Below are 18711 nucleotides of genomic sequence, written 5' to 3'. Positions count from 1 at the left end.
ATCAGCAGCCAAGCCAGGAATAAAAAAAGTCAGGAGTTCTTAATTTCAGTCCTGTATTCAAATTACTAGTTTGTGCCTCTTTTTCAATGCTGATTATATTTTACTTTTAGTAATTTACCATTCAAGGAGGCAAAACTGGTCTGGGAAGAAATATAGTCTTGTGAATAACAGACGGAAACAGGAGTTTTGAATACTTCTATACCTAGCTCTTTTGCAGACTTTTTGGGTAATCTCAGGTCATTTAATCTCTCTATGTCTCAGTCTTCCCATTGGTAAAATTTGCTGGAATGTATTTATTTCACCTTTCTCAAACACTAAGTGAATAATAATAATAAACCACAACACTCCCTTGATTTTTAAAGGCTTGAGGATTAATTCATTAATACTTGCAAAATACTTTGAGCTTCTCAGATAGAAGGTGCTATATAAATCCAAATTATTCTTATAATTATCTTGGCATTCCACAGACCGATCTTGAATGGACAAATAAGATTAATGTTTACATAACAGACCAAAGCCAATGGAATTATGGGTATATCAACCATGATGACCACAGCCTTGTAGTGGAGTCCCACTTCAACCAGTCTGAGTTACTCCTGGGCTCAGGTAACAATGGTTCCAATCAAATCAGCAAAAAAAAAGCTAAGTGTATTAATATAACATCAAAAAGAGTTAAAAGACTCTAGATGCTGAGGACCTTTGCCTCCATTTACCTTCCATACCTTTACAAGGAGAGTTTATAATATCTCAGGCTCGGTCTACACTGTCATGCATACTGAGTTAATTGACCACGTACATGCCAAAGCATGTTCTCCATATCCTCACCAAGTGTCCTAATATGTTGTAAAGGACATTTGTATAACACTTGTTGAACTTTTGATGGGAAAAGTACGTGAACCAAAAAGGATACCATCAACACAAAGAGACAGTGGATCACAGAGGCAGAAGATATCAAAGAGGAGCACTGGAAAGGTTCATGATGCCAGGGTGCTGAGAAGATTGAGGGGAAGAAGGGACTTCTTCCAAAAATGATATGTTTCTCTATGGTGTGTCTGTGCCAACAGTTATTGGGGGAACCCCACATACCTGCCCCTAACTTGTCTCATGAAACCATACTTTGACAGCAATGAAAAAGAAAATTCAGTAGTTGCAGAATTCGTAGGCTGAAAATTAGTTGCCACTGCTTATGTACCTATCTGGATGCCAGCGTGGCCAACACTGTTCACATAATCATCATACTTAGGCAGGAGGGTCCATACCCAAACCAAAGAAACCGTAACATTTATTAAGAGTACTATTGGAAGAAATAATTTTAAAAAATCCATGTAAATCAATAAAACACAACGGAACTGAATCTATGAACAATATCAATGTCTCATAGCTCATTTCCTTGCCCTTCCCCTCTCCCTGACAAGAAGGGCAGGGGAAAATTGTTCTTGGGAACAACCGGGGACCTCTCCCATGTAGGATTTGGTGGGTAGGCTTGGTGTGCTTTGGGGACTTCCACAAGTCCATTGGTCCTGTCATAAATAGATAGCTAAGGGTTAATGTTTCTTTTACCTGTAAAGGGTTAACAAAGGGAACCACACACCTGACCAGAGGACCAATCAGAAAACCGGATTTTTTCAAAGTCAGGGAGGGAATTTTGGGGGGTCTGAGTCTTTTTGTCTGTCTCTGGCTTGAGAGGTTTCTTTCTATCTTTCAAAGCTTCTATCTTCAGTTTCCAAGTTGTAAGTACAAAAGGTAGAAAAAATAATAGCTGTTATTGGTGTTTCTTTGTATTTTACATGTGTGTAGTTGGCTGGAATTATTTTAACATGTATCTCCTTTTTGAATAAGACTGGTTTATTCAATTTTACCTTTTAGCCAATACGCCTGTGTTGTCAACTTAAATTCCGAGGAATTAATTTTTTGTCTTTTTTTTTTTTTTTTTTCTTTTTTATAAAGCCTTTCTTTTTCTTTTTTTTTTTTTAAAACTTGTTGATTTTTTTATTTTTTTTTCTAGTTTATGCAAGGGGATAGGAATCTTCTGTGCCAGGATGTACTGCTCTCCCTCAGGGGAAAGGCGGTGGGGGGGGAAAGGAAGGAGCTGGGAACTGTAATTGATTCCGTCCGTCGGCATGCGGTTTTGTGGTGTTCAATGATTGGAAGCTGGAATCTCCTAGTATACCAGGAGAAAATTTGGGGAATAAAGAGTCAGAAGGGAAATGGTTATTTCTCCTTGTTTTAAGCTCAAGGGATTTGGGTTTTGGTCCAGGGAGGTTTTGGGGAGACCAGAGTGAGCCAAGACACTGGAAATTCTTGGCTGGTGGCAGCCTATCAGATCTGAGCTGGTAATTAAGCTTAGAGGGGTTCATGCTAGCTTCTCAGGTTATGAACACTAAGGTTCAAATCTGAGTAGGAAGCTACAACAGGTCCCTTCCTGGTTTCTCAGGCAAGTCCTGCAATGGATTTCAGATGCCAATTGAGGGTGTGATTGCAGGAGTCTTTCCATTTCCTCTGGGGATGTTCGGAGGGGCGAGGGGGAGGACTGTTCAAACTCCAGACTTGGTACACTCTTTCCCCCATCCATACTGCACATTTGCAGATACAGGGTAGTGCCACAGCCTAAGGCCTGTGCACACCTCCCCACTCAGGCATGTCAGCTTACCCACCCTGTACTCGCCTTCAGACCCATCCTTCTGGGGTTTAGATGTGGACATTATGGGGATTATGGCATAACCATGCACATGTCCCTAATGTAGACATACTTTCAGAGGCAGTCTGGTGCTGGCTGACAGGTCTGGGTGTGTTCCTCAATAATTGGCATTTCTCACAACTGAGCTGGGACATGGCTAGTTTGACTGCTTGGAGACAGGTTGTTCACAGCCTTACGTCTGTTTTGTGTGTCATTTGTAGAGCTTATCACAGAGTAATAAGGGGCTGTAGACCAAATTGTGTAGGGGTCTGTCTGGTAGTTTTTGTTCTTCAGCAGAATCCAAGCATTCATGTGATCTCCTCAGCTGGAGTAAATCAGAGTAGCTCCAATTACTTCAGTGGAGATATGCCAGTTTACACCAGCTGAGGATCCAGCCTTAAATTTCTAATGCAGGAATGGTCAGCTACCAGTTGTTGCAGCCTTTTAGGAATAAATAACAAAAGCATAACAAAACTGGGGACTAAACAAGATGCCCCCCCCCCACCCCACCATGCACCTTCTCATGGCCAGAGTGCCTATGCACTGCCCTGTCCTTTATTCTCCCTCTTCCAGGCCCTTTTATAGAGACTCTACACGCTTGCTTTTCTGATTACCTTCCTTGTTGGGGTCTGGGTTTATTCAGACAAATAACCCACAAATAAAATTCAAGTCCCCAAAATCTATCCAAGGTATGTCTCTTACCTCAGAGCCCAGGTGAGCAAAAGGTTTCCTTCACAGGGTCCTTTTTTATGAATTCTTAGGGTGTGACCCACCCTGAAGTTCATCTTGCAGCTGTCCTGCTCAGAGTCCTGACTCCCCTGTAGACTTCCCAAAGACAGCTCTCTCAAATAACTGCTTCAGTTCTCTTATAAGAAATCAGCTACTTGAAGATCCCTTCCTGCACCAGGTGTCTTGGTTAGATCATTTAACAAGCCTGCTCCAGGTTTTACCTCTCCTGCAGACAACTCTCTCACTCCCTTTCCATTTTCACAGCAGCTCTTCCACTTCTCCTACCATTCATCTCAGTGAGACACTAGCTTAGGCTCTGATCCAGCAAAGCACCTTAGGCATATATTTAACTTTAAGCATCTGAGTAGTCCCATTTGAAGACAATGCATGGCTTCTTCCTTTTATTCAGTAGTTCCTCACATGACAGCTCCCTGTGGAGCACGTCTCTGCTGAGCCTGTCAGTGAGGTAACTAACTGCATGTGGCTTCAGAATTATTACCATTTAAAGGGAAACATTTTGAAGCCTAGATTTTCCAAGCTTTTTTTTCCCCTTTCAGTTTTTGTTGGCCATGCTGTCTAAGGTCTGGTTAATGGTAAATTGAATGACTGTGTACTGAGGCAGGGGTTGGGCAAAAAATCTGCAGTTTGCCTCATCACTGTTGGTAGTTCCACTGTCTGGTGACATCATAAACTCATTGCAACTACCTACATAATTGAGTTTTTAAATAAAAATGCATAAAATAGAAAAAGCAAAATACTTTTATTTGGACAAGGGCCTCAGTTTTACTAGTTTCTAAACCAGATGAAATGTAAAACTGGCTCTAAGCAAATTGAGAATCCCATGGTACTTTTTGCAAGAATAGGTTTTAGTCTAGGAGTCCTTGACAAATTCTAAATGAGTTCTACCCACCTAAACTCCACCAGTAGTTTTCCTAAACTATTGTATAAGGTTGTTGTGTGCTGTTAAATAGATATTGTACCATGTTTTGCCTCAGAGGCAGCTGCATTTCAGTGATGGATGAAATCATTCTTTTATAAGGCATATAGTTTGAAAGGCCATTAGTACTCTTCATGATGAAAGGTGCTATATAAATACATCCAAGCTCTGTTTTTTTTTTTTTTTATTACTGATGCTGCTGCCTTCAAACAAAATATCACAATGCATACCAACTGCCTGTTATTGAAGACAGTTACTCTGGGCTACACTGTGTCTCTTACGGACTCACACAGAGTGACCTGCAGTGTAGAACTACTCCACCCTAAGGGGTACTGGAAGACATTATGCCTCAAAACTCCCTAGTACACTATGATTATTAATTATCTACAGCCCCCAATCTCACCATACTAGGCACTGTGCATATTCATAGTAAGAGAGAATGTCTGCACCAAAGATCACAAAAAGATAAATTAACTTGTCCAAGGTCACATAGGACCTCTATGGTAGAGATGGGAAATGAACCAGCATCTCTGAGTACTAGTCTATCCCTTAACCATGAAGCCATCTTTCCTTAGTCTGTGCCCTACAACATGCTGGTCTAGCTCTGTCAGCTCTTGTGAAGGTAAGCCACTGTGATTGCTTTATCTCTCTCCCTCATACTTTCCCTGTGTGTTATGGGGCACTGTATGAGAATAGGTAGGGACTGCAGTAATATCTGTTCCTCATGAGGCCTGCATAAGGGGAGAAAATGCTCCTTGCTCCCGCCTCCACTTACTGTTCCCTCCTGTTATGGCCAGGCACAAACTGGTCTTATACTATCTTACTCTTCTCAGTACAGCTCTGTCATCTACTGAAGACTTGACAGACACATGCACTGAGGGACATGCCGGAATTTCCCCTGTAGAGGTGCTTGTTGAAAACAATAGAATAAAAAAATAATCAGACAAAAAATCATGGCTTGCAATTTGTAAATGAAAATCTAATCATGTGTACATCCAAGTGTTCTAGTCTTTGGGGACTCTTCTAGGTGAAAAGTGCAACATGTAAGCAAATGATTATAATTGCTGTTCATTCATTGGTATTATTGCAAGGTCAACAGACATTTAAAAGCAGCAAAAGTGGGTAAATCCCTTCATTCAATTCAAGCTTCATACAGTCTTTCATTACACAAGGGGGCTAAATTCTATCCATGGGATTTCCTGGGTAAAATTCAAGACAAAATTTTATTTGAAATCTAACAGGAGATCGTGCTAGGCAAGATCCCTTTTCATTTATCAGATTTATACCCAAAAGCTACTCTGATTTACATTCTAAGAAAAATGTGAAACAAAATGGGAATTAAACTTTATTTTTTTGCATATGCATGTTAACTTTTCTTTAAAAATAACTTTACTCCATCACTATAATGTCATTGCTTTTGAATATTTTAAATAATTCAGTTTTATAGCTTTTCCTACACAAAAAAAAACAGAAAACAGAAAGCAAAAACAAAATCAGACACTTCTGTAAGCATAACATCAAAGTTTACTTTCACTTTATTTTGCTTTTCATGTGACCTTTGAAACCCATTCCTGCATTTCTAATTTTAAATAAAACACATTTCCTTATACTCACAAAGATGCACCAAACTGTGAATTCAATATACCAAGTTTTAATTCACTTTGCTTCACTGTTCATCCAATACAACATGCTGTGATTTCATTGCTAAAATTACTGTCAGTAAATCCCCCTTTTGACAGCATCTATATTAATATAATTACTACTTGCCATTCAAAGAAAAAAATAATCATATTTTTGTGTGTGTAAAATAGCTGAATATTTGTATTGAGAACTTTCAAAATGGTCCTAGATTCTGCAGTTAATGTAAATATAAATGTTTGCATCAGAAGACATTTGAACTCTAATAGATTTTTCTTTTTCTTTCTTTCTTTCTTTCTATAATAATGAAAAACTTATTTTTAATGCAGCTATTTAGTCATATTATGGTATTACGTATAAAATGCTCCTGCTTTGTACAGTACTTGTTATCCCTCATATCATCAACAATCTTCTGAAAATATGTCTTTGCTAGAGTTAGTTGCTGTTTTTTTATACTATTATATTTGTCCTTGAAACTGTCTTTGCCTATTTGCTAACATGCCAGCTGTTAACTGCTAGTAACAGATTTTAAGAAGCAATTTCTTAAAGGGAACTAATAGTTAATTAATTTACATGTTTGTTAAGTAGCTGAATGTTCTGTTTATATCGACGTGTATTATCATCAACTTTTAATCTTAGGTTATAAAATTAGATAATTAAATTGCATTTGTTTGTGGAGCAGAAAACCTGATGAGAATTCTAGAGCCATGCTTATTTTTCAGACCACATTTTGTTCTCAAGTGTCATCTTCAGTTATTGGAAGGTCAGCTAAAGAAAAGAAAATTAGTATACACACTCTGTAGTAGTTTTTGCTTTGCAGTAGCAAGGAGCCCATCTACTAGAGCTGGCTGAACAATTCATTCATTACAAATATTCTTGTTACAAATATAGCTCCTCTTTTGATAAGCAAATCGCTCACAAACTGTTGTTGTTGTTCTTTGAACATCTTTGTCATTTGTAAGTGTTCACTTGACTGTCTGGATGAAGCATTTTTAATCTATGGATTCTCTGCAAACTGTTCACTTGCGCTTATCACGTTTTAGAATTCACAATGTGGGCTGTTCACTATTTTTTCTGCTATTTGATTAGGTGACTGAAACATTTTGAAAAGGAGACTACTTAATAACAGACCAGGACTATCCAATAAACGTATTCCTGATATAAATAGTTAGAGGCATAGATATCAGTGCTAGAATTCAAGAAACTTCTGGAATTTGGAAATATTTTCATGAAATCTCAATAACTGTCAATGCTCATGAATAGCAAATGGTATGGCCCCATGAACTATAACAAAGCCACCTTAGTGGTTTTACTTTTAAAAATGTTTGTGAATCAGGTATTTTTTTTAACTAGTCCTCTTTTAAGATGATGTCTGACTGTAGCACAAGACTTCCCCAATAACTGCTATGCACTATATTGGGCAAGATTTTCAAAGGTACTTAGGTGCCTAAAGATGGATCATTGGCATGTAACTCACTTAAGAACTTTTGAAAATCCCACTAAATATCTATATGCATCTTTAGGTACCTAATTACCTTTGAAAATCTTGTTCATCGTGCTTTATACTGTCAATGTAAGACCAACATAAGAACATAAGAATGGTCACATTGGGTCAAACCAAAGGTCCATCTAGTTCAGTATCCTGTCTTCTGACAGTGGCCAATCCCAGATGCTTCAGAGGGAATGAACAGAACAGGTAATCATCAAGTGACCCATCAAAAGATACAGAGAACTCAGGGTCTGAGACCCCCAGGGCTGGAGAAATGAAGCTGACATTTATTTATTTTTTGGCTCCTCATTACATTCGCCTCACTACAACCCCCTGTGGTGGGTACCACTTCAAAATAGACATTTACTACAAGGTAGTGTTAATGTGAAATTCCTAATACTGGAAGGATAAACATGGCAAAGAACATGGTGAATAATAACTAAATACAGATGATAATGGCCCAATTTCAAATGGTACTCGTGTATTTGTAGCTCATTTCCACCCAAAGGTCTAACTAGCATGAAAGCATGGTGATATAACATACCAACTGCCATAATGAAATTTGAATTCTGATCCAACGCATGACAGCATACATTATTACTTTTAGAACATCAGGCTGGCAGATCTTTTGATATTTTAAACAGAATTTATAACCATCAAAGAGAAGTAAAAACAAATGCAGCATTCTGAGATTTAACAGAAGTAAAAAGAAATGTACTAAGATGTTTATATAAGTAATATGGTCTTTCTACAGCTCTCAGTATGCTATCAATAATTTAAAAAATTATGATTTCTTTTTCTTCTCCCAGCTAATCTAAACTATCTCTTCATTCTTTACCATGAAAATAAAATAGGTGCTAATTGCTATGTGAATGTAATTTTTTAAATGCTATGACATTCACTAGAGAGACTAAGCTCCAGTCTGCATTTCAATTAATGAACTAGCCACTTTCTAGATGCAACCAAATGGTCAAATCTGTCTAATGACTACTTGTTTAGCTTGCTGGGAGACAAACTGAGCCCAATTAAAAGAGTTATGGGTATCTTAACTGTGACCTTAAATTCTTTGTTAATGACCTTGCCAACTATTAGGATTTGGACCATTATTATATCAAAGTCCAAACACCAAATTAGTCACATAACTTGAACATTATTTTTTTTAAATAGCTTGATAATGAAAATATTTAAGATGGTTTATGACTGTTTAATTAGACAAATTAAATGACCCATCCCTCAAGAAGAAAACTTGATAGAATATTGTGGTCAAGAAACTAGCTAAACAAAGGTCAATACATTGAAAGCAATAGTTGAATTAGCAATCAATATATATGCTCCTTGGCACATATATAAAATTTCCCTTTACAGTGTATTCTGAATACTTTTGTATATTAAGACACCACCAATGTAACCAGGGCCGACTCTAGGATTTTTGCTGTTCCAAGCAGCAAAAAGGAGAAAAAAAAAAAAGCCACGATCTTAATCTGTGGCACTACCACTGCCGCTTCACTCTTCGGCAGCAATTCACTGGCTGGTCCTTCGCTTCCAGAAGGAGTGAGAGACCCGCCGCTGAAGAGCCGGAGCTTCCACCCCTCTCTGTTGGCCTCCCCAAGCACCTGCTTGCTGGGCTGGTCCCTGGAGCCAGCCCTGAATGTAACCAAATTACAATTGTTGTCGGAGACATATGTTTTGTTTCCTTTCCTTTTGTACATGTGAATTGTCATCAATAACATTGCATGAACATAGGATTTTTACAAATAGAATCTCATTTTTAAATAGGCTATCCCCCACACGAAAAGAAAACAATGTTTGAAAAATCAGACCGATACATTGTGTACGTACAAAGCTCTGTTTACACTTAATTACAACTTTTTTATTTCTCCGCTATTGTTTAAAACTCTTTGAAAACATTCATTCCTCACTGATGACTACATACAATATATGCCCAGTTTGAATCACTGGCAAATCATTGCCTCACTGGCAAACTTCCATTCACTTCAATTAGTGGAGGATTAGGTATATTATGCTGGATAATTTATTTTTGTGGAATACCATTTCATTCATTCATTCATTCTCATTTTATTTAATTTTAAGCATAATTCCAGATTTTGGGCTAGTCTAGAATACTCCATTTTCCATTACCTCCCTTTTCTCCATTTAAGCACACTTTAAATTCTTACTTTGACTAGTCATGCTTTTTGAGCGATTTCAGGAGCAGTAATGGCCTCTTTGTATCACCTTTCATTCATTCTTTAAAGTCAAAGGAGATTAATGCTGGGAAGTCAACTGTTCCTCTTGCTGAGTATTTAATATTATTTAGCTTTTCTAAGGGCTGACCAGACCTTTCGCTTTCTGCCATAAGCTGTAAAATAATCGCGTTTAGGGAAGACTATTAAATATGAATATTTTCTTTGTCTGTGTTGCCATGTCTCCTCCTCTCAGATCACATCCTATTGCACAGAGGGACACAACAAGATATCGGGAAGATAATAAAATATTAAGCATCCTAATTACGCAGCATTAGAAAAAAACATTGCACTTTTGTTTGCTGATCTCAAAGCATCTTTTCACATCCATGAGATGTAGATAAAACCAGTACTGTTACAATCATTTTCTGGAAACCCACAGAAGCCAAATGACTTGCTGAACTTCACACAACAAAATCAGAAACAAAGCTAGGAAGTGAACCCAGCAATCCTGAATCTTTGCCCAATTCTCTATGCATGTGAACAAAATTCCTGAGCTGTTCGCCCCCATTAAAAAAGTTTAGACCTGAGTTATACCACAGAACATGTAGGATGATTATAAATGGGGCTTGGAGATTTTGCCCTCCTCCTCCTTCTCACGATAATTTTCAATCTCTCACTTCAGGATTTTTCATCCTTTCAATTTTACAGGATACATTTCCCATTCCAACCCTATAGAGATGAACTGTCTTCCTCCTGATACTGAGTCCTTGATCTTGGAGGATGAAGGTGGTTCACTAATGATTTGCCACATATGCTGCTCTGTCTGACTCACTGCTCAGTCCAGATTCCCTCTTTCTATGGACTCTAGATCTCAGATGCTGTGTGTTGCAGGATCCAACCCTGTAGCACAGAATGTACAGTTGTATAGGCTGATTTCCCCCTTCCACCCCAAGGAATCTGACAACAGAGAGCTTGTGAACAATAAGGATATTTTCATTTTGTTGCTATTGTATTGGCACATGGAAATGGGGAGAAGAGTAAAAATATCTTATGTGTTACTGAATTGGGATTTCTAACAGATTTTACATCTTATTTTCAGGTCTAACACTCTAATCAATCTGCATTTAATAGCCAGTGTTACTTTCTAACAGAGTAGAATGACGTTTATTTTTAGGATTCAATAATACCTATATTTCTCTGCAATGTACTGTTTTCAGTAGTATTATATTATAATGTATACTCACTTTTTCTGTAGGATGGAGGCAGTACAGTCAATGCCAATGAGTCTGGTTTTGAGAGTATATTAGTTTTAATTTGGAAGTATAATTAGAAATGCTGCTGGGAAGGTCATATTTCAAAAATAATGAAACTAAATCTCTCCTATAGGAAAGGTCTTCTAGTCTGAGAGTATCTTTCCTTCTGCTTAGCTGACTGGTAATTCCTTATCATCATTGTGAGTACATGAGCTACTACCTGGTAGAACAATAATACATTCAAAGCTTTTGCTACCAATAGTTTTCTATTTCCTTCCTAATGTAAAACATAAAGCATTGATTAATGTAAAGTTTTAATTTTGAGAGGTTTAACCAAACACAAAGTTTAGTGCCATAAATTTAATGGGGTGATATTATAAAATGCCTCTCCTGGCTTAAACCTGAAATTAAACCCTAAGGATGCTCTTTAGGCAAGTTAGTGCAATATTTAATGGAAAGATAATGCAAACATAGCTGGAAAATATTTTGCCCTTTAGCTTCAGTTTTGTGTTCCACCCTCTACTTCTCTTTATTTCTCCATCCCATCCAAAAATTATTGATCACACAATATAGTTGCATATAATCTTTGTATAGAACTCTGCTGTCAGGGTTTTATCTGTGAGACACCTGACAGCTAGACTAAGGGTCTGTCTACACAGGAGCTGGAAATTACACTATAGACCTACTGTTAGGCCAGGGGTTCCCAAACTTGATTTGCAGCTTATTCAGGGTAAGCCCCTGGCAGGCTGTGAGACATATTTTTTATCTGAGCATCCTCAGGTACAGCCACTTGCAGCTCCCACTGGCCGCGGTTCGCCATTCCCAGCCAATGGGAGCTGCAGGAAGCAGTGGCTTGGCCTACACCACTTCTCACAGCTCCCATTGGCCGGGAATGGCAAACTACGGCCAGTGGCAGCTATGAGTGTCTATACCTGCGGACACTTAGGTAAACAAAGAATCTTGCGGCCTGCCAGGGGCTTACCCTGAACAAGCCATGAACCAAATATGGGAATCCCTGCCTTAGGCTATTTAAACTTGTCATATGGATTGAATCAACTTCTTCTCCCACTATCCAGAATGTTTTGATCTAACCTGTATCCAGATTCAGATAAAGTCTCTTTTTTCCTAAATAATTAGACAATAGCAACTGCAGTGACAGATGGCTTGCAATAGCAGGCTATCCTTCCCTCACACCAAATTTAATCAGAGTTCAGGACATGTGCAGAAACTTTAAGGATTGGGCCCTATAGCGATCACAGCCCTTCTTCCAGAAGTGAGAGATGTTGTCTTTAAAATTAAACAAATAAAGTTGTCAGGGAGCTTTTGTTTGAAACATTTTTTTTATCTCTAAGCTACCTTGTGCTTTTGGTAACAATATTAGATTTGAATTAACAAAGTCACAGAAAGAATATTTAGGATGAAAAATTTGAACACGAGTAAGATCTTGGGGCTTTTTAAGCTCTTTAGAGTAAAGTGAAAACTTCAACCAGTTTTATAAGCATTAAACATTCTTAGTGTATCATCAGTATAAAGCTATTTAAGAAAACTCAAGACTGTAGGAGCTAGGTCTTGAGTATTTAAAAAGTATGTGAATATCAGTTGTGATTTTCCTTGGTCTATTTTTTTCAGTAGAGGACAGAGAGAGTATGGAACCCAATATGTTGAGCTGTGCAAGTCTTAGTTTTCCAACTGTCAAGAAAAATAGTGATCAAGAATACAGTGCTAAAGTGGTCTGTTAGTAAATGTGGAACTGGAGGGTATGAGGGAGTAAAACAAAGAGCAAATTATTAGGTTAGAATCTAAGCAAAAATGTATCTATAGGCCTGTTCCAAAGCCCAGAGAAGTCAATGGAGAGATTCTGATTTATTTCCACAATCCTTCGATCAGACCCTATATCTCTTTCCTTTCCCATAGCATTTTCCTTTTCCAGCCAGGTAGAGAAGTTTCCATGTTTTCTAATATAAAATCATGGTTTTACCCTATGTACTGCCATGTTTTATTTTTTTCTGAATCTTTCCTAGTATGCCCAGACCTTTACTCTTTGGGACTTGCACAGAAGATGCAGCCTTCAAGTTACAGCCTGCTGTAAATGTATTGTAAAATCTTCACAGCTAGAACTTCTTTTTTATGCTGTCTGTAAAGTACCAAGCATACTTTTGCACTACAAAAGTAAATCTTCTGCCTCCTGGAGGACAATTTGCAGATTATAACAATTTTCAGATTAGGAAATTGTAGTAGAAAGAGAGAGCCTGAGACATGAGACCTGGTACAGGGAGCCTGGTGTGAGGCTAAAGTCAGGCCCTGGTGATATAAAGCAAAGTTAGCAAGAGTCAGGGTATCAGCAAAAGCCAGGCCCTATTACAAGACATGCCTGCTTTCAGGTTCACTGTCCGGGACATGAACTTGTCAAGAACGTGGCTAATGTTGCAAAAACACAAACACTCCTAAGAAGCACTAGCCACTGGATGCTTGCATAAACACAGAAAGATCATGCCAGAACACCCCACTACCAAGAAATTGTGTAAATACACTCCCTGAAGATGATATAAGGATAAACATATCCCTCCTAAAGATAGGGTCAGGATGACAAGGTAATGGATAGAGATGTTTTCAATGAGCCAACATGTGCAAGGTAAAGGGTGATAACTAACCATGTCAGAGGGGCAATACATAACTTGTTTGTATCAGTGTATAAAAGAGGACTCACAGAGTAGGGGTCTTTGTCTGGCCAAGGGTGGAGCAGAAAGTCCAGCCACTCACTGAGCTGGTCCATTGTAGCAGGCATACATGTCTTAGTACCCCTGTAGACTCCATGGAGTTCTATTATCATATTTAATTGACAATACATCTGGCCAAGTGCCTTCACTACTGAATCAAGTGTGTGGTGTTTTGGGGCAGTTCTATCTAGGTCTTCTGGATCAGCTATCTGAGCAGAGCCAGCACAGCACACCAAGAGAATACACATGTAGCCAACAACTGACAACAGAAATTACTTTTGGCTTGCTCCTTCAAGGTGCTGAATGCCCTCAATCCCCAAGGAAGTGAATGGGAGTTGAGGACTCTCAGCACCCTCCAGAATTGAGCCCTCTCCCCAGGCAGTTTCATTTGCATAAGGAATTATTCTTCATATCCTGTCCTAAATACCTGTGACATATTGATAGATTGTGGTAAACAGTAACCACATTTTACTGAAGAGAGGGCTGCATTTTGGTAGTGGCTAACGTGATTCTGTGTGGTGTTTGCATATCTGCTTGTAAAGCACTTTGCATTGTTCGAGAGGAAAGATCTACATGAATGTAAGATTATTATCACTGTTGGATACATGTATGTGTAATCTTATAAAACAACAGAAAAAGTCTGGGAGGGTAGGGAGAACAACTTTCACAGAATCCATACCTTGGAGTCAGTGACAAGTTAATACAGTGACAAGACAGCCTTCTTAAACCAAAGTATTGTCTAATCTTAAAAGTAGGAAAAAAAGCATATCATAAGAGAAAAAGGATTTTGAAACAATAAACAAGTCTACATACGTCAATCTTACTTAAAGCCTGAGCATCATGTGATTGTAACCTAGCTGCTTTGCACACTTCAGCAGGCCTTGGGTGTCAGCCTGAACAGCTCAGCTCCCCAGCTATAACTACCTGATCCCTTGACAGACAGAGACATTTAACTGTTTATAGTTTGTTTGATCTGCTGGCTCACAGCATTTTCCCCATTAGCAAAACAAGTTTAGTAACTTAGCTAGAGCATGGAGGTAGGATTTTCACAGCTAATATCTCAGGCATTGTCTCTTGAAAACTTAAAGTGTTTACTGGAGGTGGATTATCTTGAATCACTCTTCTTGTTTTCCTTTCATTTTCATTATTAAACTAAACCAACTTATTCAAACAGCAAACACCCCAATATTTAACACAATACAGTCATACACTAAACAATCCAATAGCAAGATTAACATACAGTATTTCTTAAATTATTATAAAGCAGTTCCACAGCCATCACAGAATTTTTTGCCTGAAATTTAGTTTTTGAAAATCCATAAATATATAGATTGGCCCAGACACCAATCTCTTCAGTGAAGTATTATGGAAGGGTCAAGAGTGGTTATAGATAAAACAATCAAAAACTATATGCGCAATTCTTATGGCAGATCCTGAAAGAAAGCTGTAAACAAGTTCTCCTGTCTGTCAAAGACACCAGATGCATCAAGAAAAAAATGTCTCTGTGCAAATCTCATTACTCTGTTACAGGATAAAAAGACAGTGCAGGCACTGAAAAAGGACAGAAGATGCAGTTCAACCAAAATCCTCTGTATCTTCTTGGTCTTTGTTGCAATATTACAAGCCATTGGTAATAGAATATCTAATCTCTCAACAATATGTTAGAATGTTTCTATGGGACCGGCCAGATCCTTAGCTGTGGAGCAGGCTTAGACAGATTTTCAGAGGAAGTGCCCACTGGTGAGAAAGCCCTGGTCTTGGCTGCTTTGAATTCACCCTGAAAAGACTAGCAACCTAACCATTCCTGCTGAATGCAGGTGTACTGGTGGAGTACAAAAAGGATTTAATAGACAAGTATACCATTTAGGAGATTTATGGATCATAGCCAGCACCTTCAGTTATAACCAGAATTCCATTGAGAATTACAGCACAGAAAGCCACATAGGTATATTGTGGTTTTGGTGAGGTTAGGGGTGGGAGGGTAATTTTTTGTTTGGTTGGTTGAGGTTTTTTTGGTCTGCTAATTTCACCGTGGGTACCTCTTCTTCAGATCCCTTCACAGTTTTCCCCTCACCTTCCACATCAGATTTCAGCTTCTTGCCTTGATCTCTCTGTACAAACTAGGTTCTTCCTACCTCTCTGCTGTCATTGTCTTTTGTGTCTCTTATCCCTCTTTCATTCCACCCAAGTTTCATAAATTAATACCCTATTTGTACCTTTCACCCATTCTTATATCTGAGGCACACTGAACAGACCACTAATCCTTGGAAAACTTGCATATATTCCAGTACACCTTTTTAAACCTGGGAGCTGTAGTTTCATATACATGACTAGAACAAAGCATGTTACCAACAAGAAGACAGTTATAAGGTTTCCTGCCTCTTAGACAAAGGCAGGAGACAGTGGAAATCCAGTGTCAAGGATGCCCTAGTGTGAGTCTGTCCATAGTAGCCAGAGTCCCCCATAGTCTGTAACTCAACCTGCTAATTTGAAAACTAAAACTGCCTTGTCATCCCTTTTACCTTGAGTTAGTTAAGCAAGTTAATTAAGTTTAGGAGGGCCTGAAGCAGAAAACGATGTGGGAGGCTTGTATCTAGTAGTTTGATCTGATTTGTTCTGGTTTTGAGTTTTTTTTTTTGTTTAAATAAAGAACATCATGAAGAAAAGGATCTGAAGAGATCTGTAGCTTGGATGTTATTTTTTCCATCCCTGACTTGTGAATTTGAAAACTAATTTATACCCGTATAACTGGAATGCTAGGGGCTCTCTGAATCCCCAATCCAATATATCAGGCCTTCACGGTCTCCTTCTCCATAAAAGATACTTCTTACAATAGGCTGTATATGCTACGCCTCATTACAGAGAACTGTCAACTAATTAGGTTACTAAAGCTATCTTTAAAAGTGTGGAACTAAGATGTCGTGAGCAAAACTTCATCATTTGATCATATTGCTTTTAATTATATCTCATCCTACAGAATTCATAGTGCCTATCTGGATTGTGAACCATTTGACACAAAGACCCTGAGCCTGATTATTTATCTTCTCTGGTGGTTAAAAGCATCCAGATCCCCCCGGACAGCTCAAGGTTACCCCTAAGTAGTGTGACTCTCTAGGTGACAAAGGACTACTGCTGAAACTTTTCACCTCTCTCACAACCTTGTATAGGGGACATAGCCAGAAAAAAGGGTGCATAGCATGGATATTGCTGCACCTGGCTGATCCCTGGCTGCTGGAATGGTCTCTTAGGGGATGCTGGCAGTTAGACTTGCATTAGAGCCAATGGATGGCCCAAGTATTGGAGGAACACAAAGATGCAGTAAATCCATTCCATTGTCCTTTTTCCTACAAGTGCCACTCAGAAGAACCAGATAATCTGGGTCTTTAACTTCTTACAGCTCCTGTCTATAATGCATCAAGCACACTATTGGCACTGTATATGCAACTATATAAATAACCAAATAAATAAAAGGATTGTCCTATATAGAGAGTGTTGCAACAGCCTAGCATTGAGGGGAAAGGGTGGGAAAAACAGTGAACGAGAATACATATGAGAAGAAAGAGTACAGTCTCTTGGACAATTGAAGATGCCATTTTTTCCAGCCACTGTGGCTTTCTGGGTACCCAAGATCAACAATGCTTCCAGGAAGACCCCAGGACTGTAAATAACCTTTACAGTCCATTGGCAGATATCTTTAGCAGGAGGTGCCCTCACAGCCAACAACTACTTCTTCTAAGAGTTTTTCTTGCCAGTAGGCATTATTTCTGTTTTATTAAGCTAGATCCTAAACCAGCTAGCTTTCCCTCAAGACTCAATCTCTGTCAGACACTGGGTTTACAGTGGGTCAGCCCTGTTTGTGTTTCATATGGAAATACAGAACTGAGTGTCAATAGAATACTGGTGATACTGAGGCCCATTGCACCCTCACAGTCTCACTCATTGTGTTTCATATGTACATAAAAGAAAACTGATAGGATTGAACCATATAAAATACCATATATGAGAGTCCTCAGAGTGGAAGAATGACAACTCATCTCACCATAACCCTTTGAGTTCTTACCAAAAGGAGTGAATGAAGTAAATTCCACCTTAAAGTAAATACCACCTTAAAGTAAATCAATACACTTCTATCAGTTCTGCAAATTATTCTGCATACTTCATGATAAACAGCACAGAACACTGCTGATATATAATAGTATCCACATGGATGCTGACCTGAGGATATCATAGAATCATAGAAATGTAGGACTGGCAGGACTTTGACAAGTCATGCAGTCCAGTTCCCTGGACTGAGGCAGGACTAAGTTCCCTGGACTGAGGCAGGACTAAGTAAGACCAACCCTTACAGGAGTGTATCTAACCTTTTCTGAAAAACTCCAATGATACAGATTCTATAGCCTCCCTAGATCAATTTGTCCCAGTGCTTAACTACCCTTACACATAGGAAGTTTTTCCTAACGTCTAATTTAAATCTCCCTTGCTGAAATTTATGCCCATTATTTCTTGACCTGTCTTTAGTGGTTAAGGAGAACAATTTATCACCTTCCCCTTTAAAGCAACCTTTTACAGACTTGAAAACTGTTATGTCCGACATCAGTCTTCTCTCCTCCAAACTAAACAAACCCAGGTGCTTTTTTTCCAGTCTTTCCTCAGAGGCCATTCTCCAGTTTGTCCACATCTTTCCTAAGTGGACAGAGTACTCCAGCAGAGACCTTATCAATGCTGAGTAGAACAGAAGAATTATTTCTTGTGTCTTGCTTAAAACACTGCTGCTAATACATCCCAGAATGAAGTTCACTTTTTTTGCAACAGTATTACATAGCTGAGTCATATTTAGTTTGTGATCCACCATAAGCCCCCAGACCTTTTTCTACAGTATTCCTTTTGAGGCATTCATTTCCCATTTTGTGTTTGGTCAATTAATTATTCCTTCTTAAGTGCAGTATTTTTCATTTGTCCTTATTGAATTGTATCCTCCTTATTTCAGACCATTACTCCAGTTTGTCAAGATCATTTTGAATTGTAACCCTGTCCTCCAAAGCACTTGCAACCCCTTCCAGATTGGTACTGTCTGAAAACTTCATA

Source organism: Chelonoidis abingdonii, chromosome 1 (assembly GCF_003597395.2).
Source record: "Chelonoidis abingdonii isolate Lonesome George chromosome 1, CheloAbing_2.0, whole genome shotgun sequence".
NCBI classification, from domain to species: Eukaryota; Metazoa; Chordata; order Testudines; family Testudinidae; genus Chelonoidis; species Chelonoidis abingdonii.
The sequence above is the reverse complement of the archived record's forward strand: the minus strand, read 5'-3'. Positions refer to the sequence as shown.